This window comes from Camellia sinensis, chromosome 9, assembly GCF_055761805.1.
Source record: "Camellia sinensis isolate YWXY chromosome 9, ASM5576180v1, whole genome shotgun sequence".
Classification (NCBI taxonomy): Eukaryota; Viridiplantae; Streptophyta; class Magnoliopsida; order Ericales; family Theaceae; genus Camellia; species Camellia sinensis.
Genome location: NC_138969.1, coordinates 104,503,509 through 104,515,566, shown reverse-complemented (window position 1 = coordinate 104,515,566; position 12,058 = coordinate 104,503,509). Strand labels below are relative to the sequence as shown.

Genomic DNA, 12,058 nt, shown 5'->3' with positions numbered 1-12,058 from the left:
TCCGATTTCTTCGATACGCCGCCCTCCTGGCCGACGTCCTTTCCTCCGTGATTCTTATCACGAGTCTCTTTGTTACAGTTGTCTTCTTCGACGTCAAGGTGAATATGTTTCCCACTCTCAGTAGGGGTGTCGTCCCCAACCTTCTCTTTCTGTCCGTCGTTAGCCATCTTTTCTCCTTTCTTTCCCACAGACGGCGCCAAATTGTGTGAGTGATTTTCCGACCACACTGCTAGCTCAGTATTCAGCTAGAGAGCACTGGCAGAATAGATGGCACCTATCTGACCTGCAACAGAAAGAGAAGATTCCGGCGGTGGTTCGTCCACCTGGGGGCACTCCGACAATCAAGTCAGTATATCTCTCAAAGATAATCAATAGTGCTAAACTCACTAGACAAAGCATAAAAGACCTACTTTAGACCCATGAGGGTGCCTCTCTTTTATAGCCAACATAATCTTAGTCCCAATAGAAGCCTAGCTCCAATGGACTTAGGATTACTGCTAATCTTGGACTCCTAGTAGGATTAGGATAAACTCTGTAAGAGTCTTATCTTCATCCAAACTGAAGTCTTCCCCTATTCTAGGACTCTTGTCCCTTATCTGCTTATCTTGGATTCCGGTATTCTCGCAGATAATCTCGGCTTAGCCGAGATCATCTCAGCATCATGAGCAGGACACGTGACACCTCGGCTGACACTTTGGTGACACTTTGGTGTCACCTTGGCCACGTGTTGTCATTCAAAAATTATGTCCCCACATAGATTTATCCATTCTTAGAAATACACAGACGTGGGGCGCATCTCATGTAGAGCGGAGCATTAAAGAGGAATAACAAGAATTTTTTAACTGTCTAAAACAGTCACATTTTAGGCCTATATAAGCAAGACAATCTAATATAAGACGGTACACAACAACTTACTCTAATACTTATATTTTTTGGTACTCATTCTCATATTGACTTAGGCATTAGAGTGTTTCCTTACTACCCATCGAAGTTTTTTATTTTAAGTGTTTTCAGACTAACCAACCTTCATATTCTAAGTTATCGATGTCGAAGTGTGGTATGTTTTTCCAACACATAAATCAAAGAAATCCAAACTATGCACTTTCTCCAAAAAGGTCTAACGTCAGTATTGCTTGAATAAGTCTTTTATTGGTTTTTAATGAAGTATTTAATTCTTACAAGTCTTTTCAATAAACATTTGTATTTTTTATTTATTATGTATTTTTACGGTGAATTTTTTTAACCATTTTTTCAAAAGTTGAAACTACAAAAAAAGTAAATAAAAAATATTATCAAAACATTGCAACCATGCGAAATGAATTAAAGCAAGCATGATTACATTTTCTATGAAAAATAGTTAAAAGGTTAGTTTAATATTTGAAAATATGTTTATAAAATAACTAATACTAAAAACTAACTAATTTGTTTAACACATTCTTTATTTTTAAACTTTTCTAAAAGCTTTTCAGCCTAAACATGTTTGATAACTATACTAGTCTTTTTTTCCTTTTATGCAAAATGACTTGCCTATGATAATAATTTACAAAGTAGGAAAATAAGAATGTGATTAAAGTGAACTTTTTGATGAGAAAGAAATTAATTAATTAATGGATATAGTAGTAGCTCTTCTTCTTCTTCTTCTTTTTTTTTTCTTAATTAAATTTGTCAAATGAGCAATTTTCTAAACTAAGTCAAGATATTTTTAGTTCAATGAATTTCTTTTAACCAATAAATTTTAATGAGTCGTTTTTTTTTTTTGGGTAAAAAATAGAAAAAACCTTTTAGTGACATAATTATTACTAAAGTTTAGCCCTCATTTTGGCTGATTGAAAAATGTCAAATAATATAATATTGAGGTTTATTTTATTTATTAATTAATTAAGGCTTCGTCTGGGAAGAATGGGTTGGGTGGGTTTGAGATCATTTTAGCCACAAAAAGACAAAATATATTTTTTAATTCAATAAGACAAAATATCACATCCAATCCATAATCATTACGTTCTTTCTTTCACAAAAATTTTAAAAAATCAAAAAATCTTCCCAAACGAAACTTTTTAACCTCAAACTAAAATAGTTAAAAAGCTAACTTACTTCCCAAAAGAACCCGAAAAAAGGCTTGTTGGGAACTTAGAAGTGTTAGGAAAGTTAGGTTTAGGCTAAAATAATTAATAAAAATAAAATAAATTAAAACAGTAATAATATAAAATGTTACATTTAAATAATAATTATTTTATTTTATTTTTCACAATTATCTAATTAATTATAAAAAAATTATCATTTTAAATATAATTTTTTTTAGCTAAGTTAAAATAATTAAACAATTAAAAATTGGACTAAAATAATTTACTCAAAGTCAGCGAACCAAAAGGCGAAAATAAGAGAGAGATAGAGAGAGAGGGGGAGAGAGAGAGAGTGTGTGTCAGTCAGTCACGGGTAGGGTAGGGTCAACCTTTCAAACTTGACTACGTAAAGCCTTACACGTGTCCTACTCGGCACCGGCATTTGACCGTAGCCGACACATGACTTGGCACGTGGGATGGGAGCTACCCTCCCTCCGCTCCGCTTCTGCTTCTGAGATATTGCTGATGTGGGCCCCACGTCAGCTTCTTAGCCTTTTCAAATTAGTGATCTACTTTAAATTTGAAAAATATTATATATCTCAAATAAATAATTAAATATTGGGCAAATTACATATACTTCCTCGAGATTTGATTAAATTACAAATACCCTCTTGAGGTTTGAGAAATTACAAATTCTTTCTTGAATATTATATTTGCATAACAAATTACGGGGTAATTTATTGTGAAATTTAAATCTTATGGGATAAATTGTTATGAAAATGAAAACCTTAAGGGACGGGATGTAATTTTTGAAACTTTAAGAGAATATTTGTAATTTAGCCAAACTTCAAAGAAGCTATATGTAATTTGCCCTTAAATATTTTATATTGGTGTAAAATTTATGAATAGACTCTACACTCATATAAATTTTATACCCATATAAGATATTTGGCCGTTCATTTAATAAAAATTTAATACCTTTAACATTACCTCTCCTTCTTTATTTTTTGGGGGTGCTAATCTTCAAAGAATTATCATCACAATCAGGAAAAAGTATGGTTGTGCATTTTTCGCAGGGACACAATTTTTTTTTTTCATGAATTTGTGAGCCAATTACAAATAAGTTATGTGAATTTGGAAAGGATTATTTTTTCTTGTCCCGCTCCACACTAGTTTTTCTATGGGGATGGATTTTGCTTCTCCCGTCCCATTTGCCTAACCCCCGCTCCCATGATATTTAATGCAAATAAATTTTAACAATTTTATTTAATTCATATCAAATCTTATTAAAAATAAGTTCAAGTAAAATTATCATTAAAAATAAAATTTTTTGATGATTTTTTTATATGTCGCTAAAGATTAATAATTAGTAACTTTGTTTCTAGGATAAATTTTATAAACTGTCGCTAAAAGTAAAAAATTAGTGATTTTTTTGACAATTTTTTTAAATTGTCGTTAAAACTTATAATTAGTGAAATTTTTTGTGACAAAATTTTCAAACTGTCGTTCAAAATTAACAATCAGTAACGGTTTTTAATAGTGTTTGATAAAAAACACCATCAATTCTCACAGGACCTATTGGACAATAAATCAACCTATCAGGACCTACTCGTAAGTCTCTTTTATATTTATTAAATATATTTATATGTACATATTATATATAATTAATTTTTTTATTTTAAAACATTGAAGCACTAAAATTTATACTTAATATTAATTTTTTCTCATTTATTTTCTATCTTATATGTTATAATTTTAATTATGTATAAATTATTATCCATAATATAATATATTATTTATAATTTTTATTAAAATTTTCATTTTTCAACTTATAAAAATTAACCTACCTCCCGCTCTATTACCACCGTCCCCTGATTTTTCCCACACCCAATATGAAATGGGGTGGGTGACAGATTACGACAAACTCGCCTCAAACTTGACCCGTGACTATCCCTATGTGGGTCTAACTTATTTATGAAAAAAAAAATTCATTTTAATTTTCAGTGATAAAAAAAATAAACTAACACACATAAATTGAACTCTTTATACTTTTCACATCATATTTTAATGGGGTGTTTGGGAAGAGCGTTGAATTAAAATAGCCTACTAAAACATAAAATATGCTAAAATAGCCAACAAAATAATTTTTTTGATAGAAACTTCACCAGCACTACAAGAAAATGTATTTTTGCCGACCATTTTTGGCTACCAAAAACAATTTAGTCGCCAAAAGTCATGGAATTAGCTACCAAAAATAATATTAGTCGGCAAAAGTCAACTTTTTAGCTACTAATTTTTTTTAGTAGGGGAATGTTGATTATTGGCGACTAAAACAAATTTAGTAACTAAAAATATTACAATTGGCGACTAAAAAAATTTTTAGTAGCTAAACATATCCAATTGGCGACTAAAAGAAAATTTAGTAGCCGTAGAGGTACCTTTAGCTACTAAATTATTTGGTAGCCAAATGAAAATAAAAAAATTAATTTTTAATCTTTGCCTACCAAAATTTTGGTCGCCAAATGTTAAATTTCGGCGACAAAATTCCTTTTAGTCGCCAAAGACCTACCTTTAGCTACTAAATTATTTGGTAGCCGAATGAAAATAAAAAAATTAATTTTTAATCTTTGCCGACCAAAATTGTGGTCGCCAAATGTTAAGTTTCGGCGACAAAATTCCTTTTAGTCGCCAAAGACCTACCTTTGGCTATCACATTTTTTGGTAGCCGAATGAAAATAAAAAAATTAATTTTTAATCTTTGCCGACCAAAATTTTGGTCGCCAAATGTTAACTTTCGGTGACAAAATTCCTTTTAGTCGCCAAAGACCTACCTTTAGCTACTAAATTATTTGGTAGCCGAATGAAAATAAAAAAATTAATTTTTAATCTTTGCCGACCAAAATTGTGGTCGCCAAATGTTAAGTTTCGGCGACAAAATTCCTTTTAGTCGCCAAAGACCTACTTTTGGCTACTACATTTTTTGGTAGCCGAATGAAAATAAAAAAATTAACGAAATAGTTATTTTATTTTATTAATAACAATACCCTTAGTCTCCACTTGAAAATTTGACTAAACAAAATAGTTATTTTTATTTTTATTTTTATTTTTATTTTTAGGTTGTACACCCACCATCCAAAATTATTAATATCTTATTTTATTTTTTATTATCTCAAAATATTAATTTAAAAAAAAATTAATTATTAAAATAATATGAATTTCTTATTTTGTCCTTTTTTTAAATCCATTAATAATACAAAAAGTACAATTATGACAATTGATATTTCTAAAAAAATATACTATCAAAAGGTAATTTTGAAAAATTAATATTTTTAAAATGTAATAATATTATTATAAAAAGAAATTAAATTATGAAAATAGACTATTATTTTTAGATGGAAGAAGTTGTCGGCTTTCATTTGATGGGTTGAACACATCTTTTAATATTTGGGCCCTCACGCGAAAGGTATGCTAAAATGGGCAACTTGTTATTGGCTGTTTGTCGATAGTTTTACATTGCAAAAATTTAAAAGCATAGTTACAGGCCAGCCTGATGAATTTAATTTTTAATAATAAATTTATTATTTTTAAAAAGTACAATTAAACTATTTATACTTTTTACATCATCATATTTCAATAACACTAATAAATTAAGAATAAATCAAAATTCACAAATAAAAGACAAAATATCCCAATTATTTATCATTTTAATAAATTTTTCAATATTATTACCAGTACTAAATGAAATAATCATTTTACAGACACAAAACATATATTTAAAAAGTTTTAAAAAAATTTCATTATCAAAACGAAGGCTAAGTGTGTAAAAAAAATTCACTCATGACTTATGAGTAAATAAATCTGATTTGTAAGACTTATTTTTAAATTTATACTTTCTAAATATTTCTAAATTTTGTAATTTAGAATTTCACAAACTGAGTCATAAAACTCCAATAAAGTAAAAAGTATAAACAATAAATAAAATTAAAAAATATTAATTTAACAAGCCTGATCTATTTTTCACATCTCTAAAAAAATTAACAGCAAATATTTTCACAAAATTTTATCTTTATTTGAAATTCCCTCTCAAATTGGGGATTTCCCCCCAAATTTTGCCCTAACCCTTCTCTGTTTCTCATCTCACTCTCACACACAACTCCTTCTCATTCCTCACTACAAGAAAAGTGGGTATATGAGACGGAACTATTTGCGACGGCACACTTTGTCGCTCATCACTTTGTCTCTTTCTCTGTCTCTCTATCTCTTTTCTCTATTCGTCTCTTACTCATCTCTCTCTCTCACTACCCATCTTCTCTACCACATTTACCACTACTGCAAATGCCATTCAACTACCACCACTCTTCTCTTTCTCTCTTTTACTCATCACTCTTCTTTCTCTGTCTGTTTGTCTATCTGTCTGTGTGTCTTTCGTTCATCTTTCTTCTCTCTATCTCTCTCATTTGTCTTCTTTCTATGTCTCTCTCGCTCATCTCTCTTCTCTCTATCTCGCTCATCTCTTTTCTATCTCTGTCTCTCTCACTCATCTCTCTTTCTATATATCTCTCTCATCTCTTGTTTCTCTCTATTTTTCTATATGTCTCTCCCTATCTCTTTCTCTCTCTGTCTCTCTATCTCTCTATATCTCTTTATCTCTTTATCTCTCTCTCTCACTTACCACTCTTCTCTCTTTCTTTCTCTCTCTGTGTTTGTTTGTCTGTCTCTCACTCTTCTCTCTCTCTCTCTCTCTCTCTCTCTCTCTTTCTTTCTATGTGTTTATTTATCTGTTTATCTCTCTCCCGCATTGTGTTCACATTGCTCACTCTCTCCCTCATCTCTGTGTCTCTCACTCATCTATCTCTTCTTTCATCTCTTTTCTCATCTCTTTTCTCTCTCTGTCTCTTTCTCTCATCTCTCTTCTCTTTATCTCTCCCGCTCATCTCTCTTCTCTCTATCTTTCTCTCTGTCTCTCTCGTTCATCTCTCTTCTCTTTATGTCTCTCTTGCTCATCTCTCTTCTCTCTATCTCTCTCTGTCTCTCTCATCCAGCTCTCTTCTCTCTATGTTTCTTTTCTGTCTATCACTCTCTCTCACCACCCATCTCCTCTACCACATTCACCACTACTGCAAACACCATTTCATCACCACTATTACTTTTACTGTCGCCACGTCACCTCTACGACTACCATTACTACTACTATCGCCACCACTCCACTACCACCACCACTACTACTGCTACTACTACTACCATTACCTCTCTTTCACCCCTGCCACTCCATTTACACTACCACTACCACAGATTCACCACTAATCTCTTTCGCCATCACCACCACCACCACCACCACCATCATCTCTTATCCACCACCTTCACTACTGCTGCCGCTCCTTTTCCTCTACCACAAAAAATTAGTTCATGATATTTAGTAATAAAAAAAAAGGCCGCAGAAAAATATTTTTCATTGACTACAGAAAATTAACTTTTATTTTAGTGAAAAATATTTTTCATTAAAATATATATTACCCCTACTTCTACAAAATAAAAAATAATAATATTTTTTTTCATTAAAATAAAAATGAAACAAATAAATTTTCAATATGTAGAACTAAACAAAAAAAAAAATTTAAAAAAAAATTCATTAACTACAAAAAATATATATATTTTAACAAAAAATAAATTTATTTAATTTTTTTTATTTTATTTTTATTTTTATTTTTCATCCCCGCCTCTAAATTGATTTCCATTCCCGCTCCCCCCTTTATTTTTTTCTCATTCCCACTTCCACACCCCCTCCCAAAAAAAAAAAAAAAAATCCCTAATCTCAAACCCAAAAAACCCTTAATCTCTTCTTCCCCTCTCTCTCTCTCTCTCTCTCTCTCTCTCTCGAGATCGACGGCGAGCGGCGGCAGACGAGGGCCAGCCGACAGTACCCGAAGCGCCAGCCGAGATCAGAGACCTCTTCGACCGTTACTCCGAAAATGGAATCATGACCGTCGATCACCTTCACAGGTTCTTGATCGAGGTTGAGGGAGAAGATAAAGCCACAAAAGAAGACGCAGAGTCGATCATGGAGTCTCTCAATGAACTAAAACACCTCAATATCTTCCATCGCAAAGGTCTCCATCTCGAAGCCTTCTTTCATTACCTCTTCAGCGACTCTAATCCTCCTCTCTCTCCTTCTCCTAAGGTAATTCAAACAAAATCATTCTTAATCTTTCTCACTTTCGTAACCGCTCGAGCCAGATCCATTTCAGAGAAATAGTATATAGTGTTTGAGTTGAGAATACATTGTCCATCTGTAAAGCTGTCCTAATCTTTCAAAAGATACCATGGGATATATCATCATACATATATCTATTGAGTATATATGTTTTTATTTATTTATTTATTTTGATGTATATGGATATAGGATTTTGGAGGGGATTTGAGAAAAAATTAGAGATGATTGTGGTTCAGAAGGAGTCTTAAAGGATGAAGAGGCTCTTTGTTTAGATGCAACACATTATGGAAATGTTGCAAGGTTTATTAATCATAGGTAAGTTCAACAAAACACAGAAGCGCATATGCCCTTGTGGCTTCCTCTTAATTATTAATGTGTTCTGATCCTTGTTGGTTGTTCCTCAGTCATTAACATTTGGTTTTACTCTGAAATTATCATAACTGATGTGTATATGTATATGATGGTAAGTTTTCATTTTCATCCATTTTCATTTTCATCTACTCTTTTTTCCCCCTCATTTGGTTGTGTTTGTTTCCTGAGAAATGTGTGATGGTGTTCGGTGTTTTGCAGATACAGGAAGTGATCCGAGGTACCAAGGACGCACTTTCTCTAGCTCAGGTTTGTTTGCTCTCTCCAATGTTTGTCAAAATTTACTTACTAATTTTAGTTTTTGGTATGTGGGAAATTGAGAGATGTGAAAAGTTTTTGTTTTGTCCCTTTTAGGTCTCAAATTTGTAATTCACCAATTCATCTTCCACGAGAACATGTTCGGATTGCTGAAATCATGGCCTCGAAAATCTCAATTTTTTGACGATCATTAACAACCAATTACATGTTCTTGATTAAAATCTAATTGAACTCCAACTTAATTAACTTATTTATTTGTTTATAGCCTTGTTGCTTCTACCTAAAGTTTATTACCGGCAAATTGATTTGGGGAACATATAGACTGTGTTGAGATATGAGTTTACAATGAGTTGTGAACTTGTGTTATTGTTTTAACTTCAAATGAGGTACTTTGTAAAGGTGGTTGGGAAATGGGAGTGGTGAGTTATATTATAGACCTTGTTTGTGGGCCTGAAAGTATAATTTCAGTGTTTGTATAATACTAACTTATATTAAAAGCATGTAGTGTGCATGTCTTAATTTATCCAAAACAGGTTGTATTTTTGTTCCTGTTGCTTTCTAAACTCCTCAATATGTTGAACAAGCACAATTAGGAACAGGTTGACTATTAACAATATATATTTTGCTTAATACATTAGTGTAGGTATTAGGTATATGTGGTGGTTGGTTGTGGACCTCTGGGAAGATAGCAAACACTTCAATGGCTAAGGATTGCTGGAGGTGGTGGACGAGAAGACCAAGGATTGATTGGTTTAACATGATTGTCAAAAGTCTCATTCATTATGAACTGGAGGAGAAGACCAAGGATTGCTGGAGGTGGTAGTCCCTTTTTATTGATTTTTATCTCATTCATTACAAAGTCTTGCATATAGTTGAAGGGGAGATTGAAATTGATTGATTGGTTTAACATGATTGTCAAAAGTATAGACATATCCTACTTTTATCAAACTCTCTCTTATACATTTAACCAATAGCATTTCTTGCAATATAAATTTTATAAACTAATAACAGTCTAGACAGTAGCCCTGGAAAGGACTCCTGGCTTTACTTAAAATTTAGGGAAATTATAACCAAAGTAGAAACTCCTAAAAATTAAAACTCCTAACAAACATGACTTTCTATGCAAGAGCTCCTTTATTGGCTAATGATGGGCTTTAAGTGGGCTGTTTTTGGAATCCTTGTCTTTCTATCTGTCTATCCTTTATTAACAGTTTGTGCCTGTTCTCAGTGGACAGAAGAAATGAGAGGAGAGAAACATGAAGGGGCATATATAATCAGTTAAAAAACTCATCTTAGGTCAAGGGCTCAAGGAACTGAAATGCATCTTTATGTAAGATGCACCTATGCTTTATGAACTGTCTGACAGATTTGTGTAAAATGCATGTGTTCTAGGAACTTTCTGACAGATTTTCATTTATTTATTTACTATATTACCCTATTTAGGGTTGTTATGTCCATTTTTCTAATGTCAAGAAAGAATGTAATGGGTTTTAAATAATTTATGGTTGGTGGCTTTTAGATATTGTAACCACATCTTTATATAAAAACTATTATATATATAACATGGTAATATAAATTTATTTAATTCTTTTGCATGGATAAGATTGTTCAATATTATTACTATTTTTTTTTAATATGTGCCAATTCTCTCTCTCACTCCTTCCTGTTTCTTTTCCTTTCTTTCTTTTTTTTTTTCTTTTTTTAATTTTTATGAATCTCAATAGGAAAATATATGTGTGTGTGAGGGAACTGACCTTGGTTGCTCTTCACTTTTGTTTTGTGTTTTTGATAAGATATATAAGGAGTCAACAGGTACTGCTCCTGTAAACGATGCAATTTTGGGAGATCCAGTGCAGAAGGCAGAAGTAATGGCATTTCGTCGAGCTTTTGAGGGTATCTTCTTTTAGGAAAAGTAATTCCCAAAAAAGGAAATGCTAACCACCCCATCTAATGGGGTATATGTGTAAAAAGTAGATTCGAATATGTAGAAAGTGTATAGAAATATATGAATTGTGTATTGAAATTCTAACCCTTTTGACATTATATGGTCTTTAACAAAATGCCCAATGGAATCTATCTTTCATGCCATTTCCACCTTTCCTTCTGCTGGGAACAGAGCACAATTCTGAAAATGAGCACAATTCTTTCTTTTGGTTTTGTAGTTAACTGTTAACAAATGTGTGCTAGTAATGGCTGTGTAGCATGCCTTGTATTACTTAGACACGTTGCTATTTAAGTGGATGGTCCAATTTTTGTCACTTTAATGTACATGTATTTTCTAAATGGTCCCTTTGGCCATTATATTGGATTTTACTTTAATTTTTGAGTTATAACTTAGAAATTGTGCTTAATGTGTAATTTTTTTTCTTCTTGCAAATGTGAGATTTGAGCTCCCAATTTGCATAGCTATATCTACCTGAGATTGAATGAAACTTGTAGATTTGAATGTTCAAGGAACTTGTTTGATCTCTCACATTGTACGTTAGACAAACAAATGAAAGTTGTAATATAAATGAATACAGGTTGTTTACAATTTTTTTTTTTAAAAAAAAAAACAAAAAAAAATTATTTGGCTACCAAATGTTTTGGTAGCCAAATAGGTAATCAAAAGTTTTGGCTACTAATAATTTAGTAGCAAAAACATAACCCAAAATGTTTTTGCCACCAAATAATTAGTAGCTAAAAGATTTGAGAATGAGAGAAAGAAACTATTGGTGACTAATACTTTAGTGGCCAAAACATACCTTTTGCCGACTAAACTAAGATTAGTAGCCAAATGTGTACTTTCAGCGACCAATTATTTAGTAGCTAAAAGTGATACCTTCCCCGACCACAACAAATTAGTAGCTAAATGTGTACTTTCGGCGACCAATTATTTAGTAGCTAAAAGTGATACATTCCCCGACCAGAACAAGTTAGTAGCCAAATGTGTACTTTCAGCGACTAATACTTTAGTGGCGGAAACATACCTTTTGCCGACTAAACTAAGATTAGTAGCCAAATGTGTACACTTTCAGCGACTAAACAAATTTTAGTCGCCAATACTATCGCCGACAGGGTAAAGGCGACGAGTTTAGCGATGAAAAATTTTGGTCGCTAAATCGTTTCGGCGACTAAATAAGTGACTTTTGGCTACCAATATTTTGGTAGCCAAAAGTGA

General features: G+C 32.1%; 1 long non-coding RNA gene across 1 annotated transcript; it reads left to right on the top strand.

Moving 5' to 3' along the window:
- The first annotated feature begins 8,405 nt into the window (after positions 1 to 8,405).
- On the top strand, positions 8,406 to 9,897 carry LOC145799149 (uncharacterized). The gene is made up of 3 exons (XR_014341161.1): positions 8,406 to 8,586; positions 8,842 to 8,889; positions 9,542 to 9,897. It is a non-coding gene; the product is annotated as an uncharacterized LOC145799149 (long non-coding RNA).
- Positions 9,898 to 12,058: the final 2,161 nt, after the last annotated feature.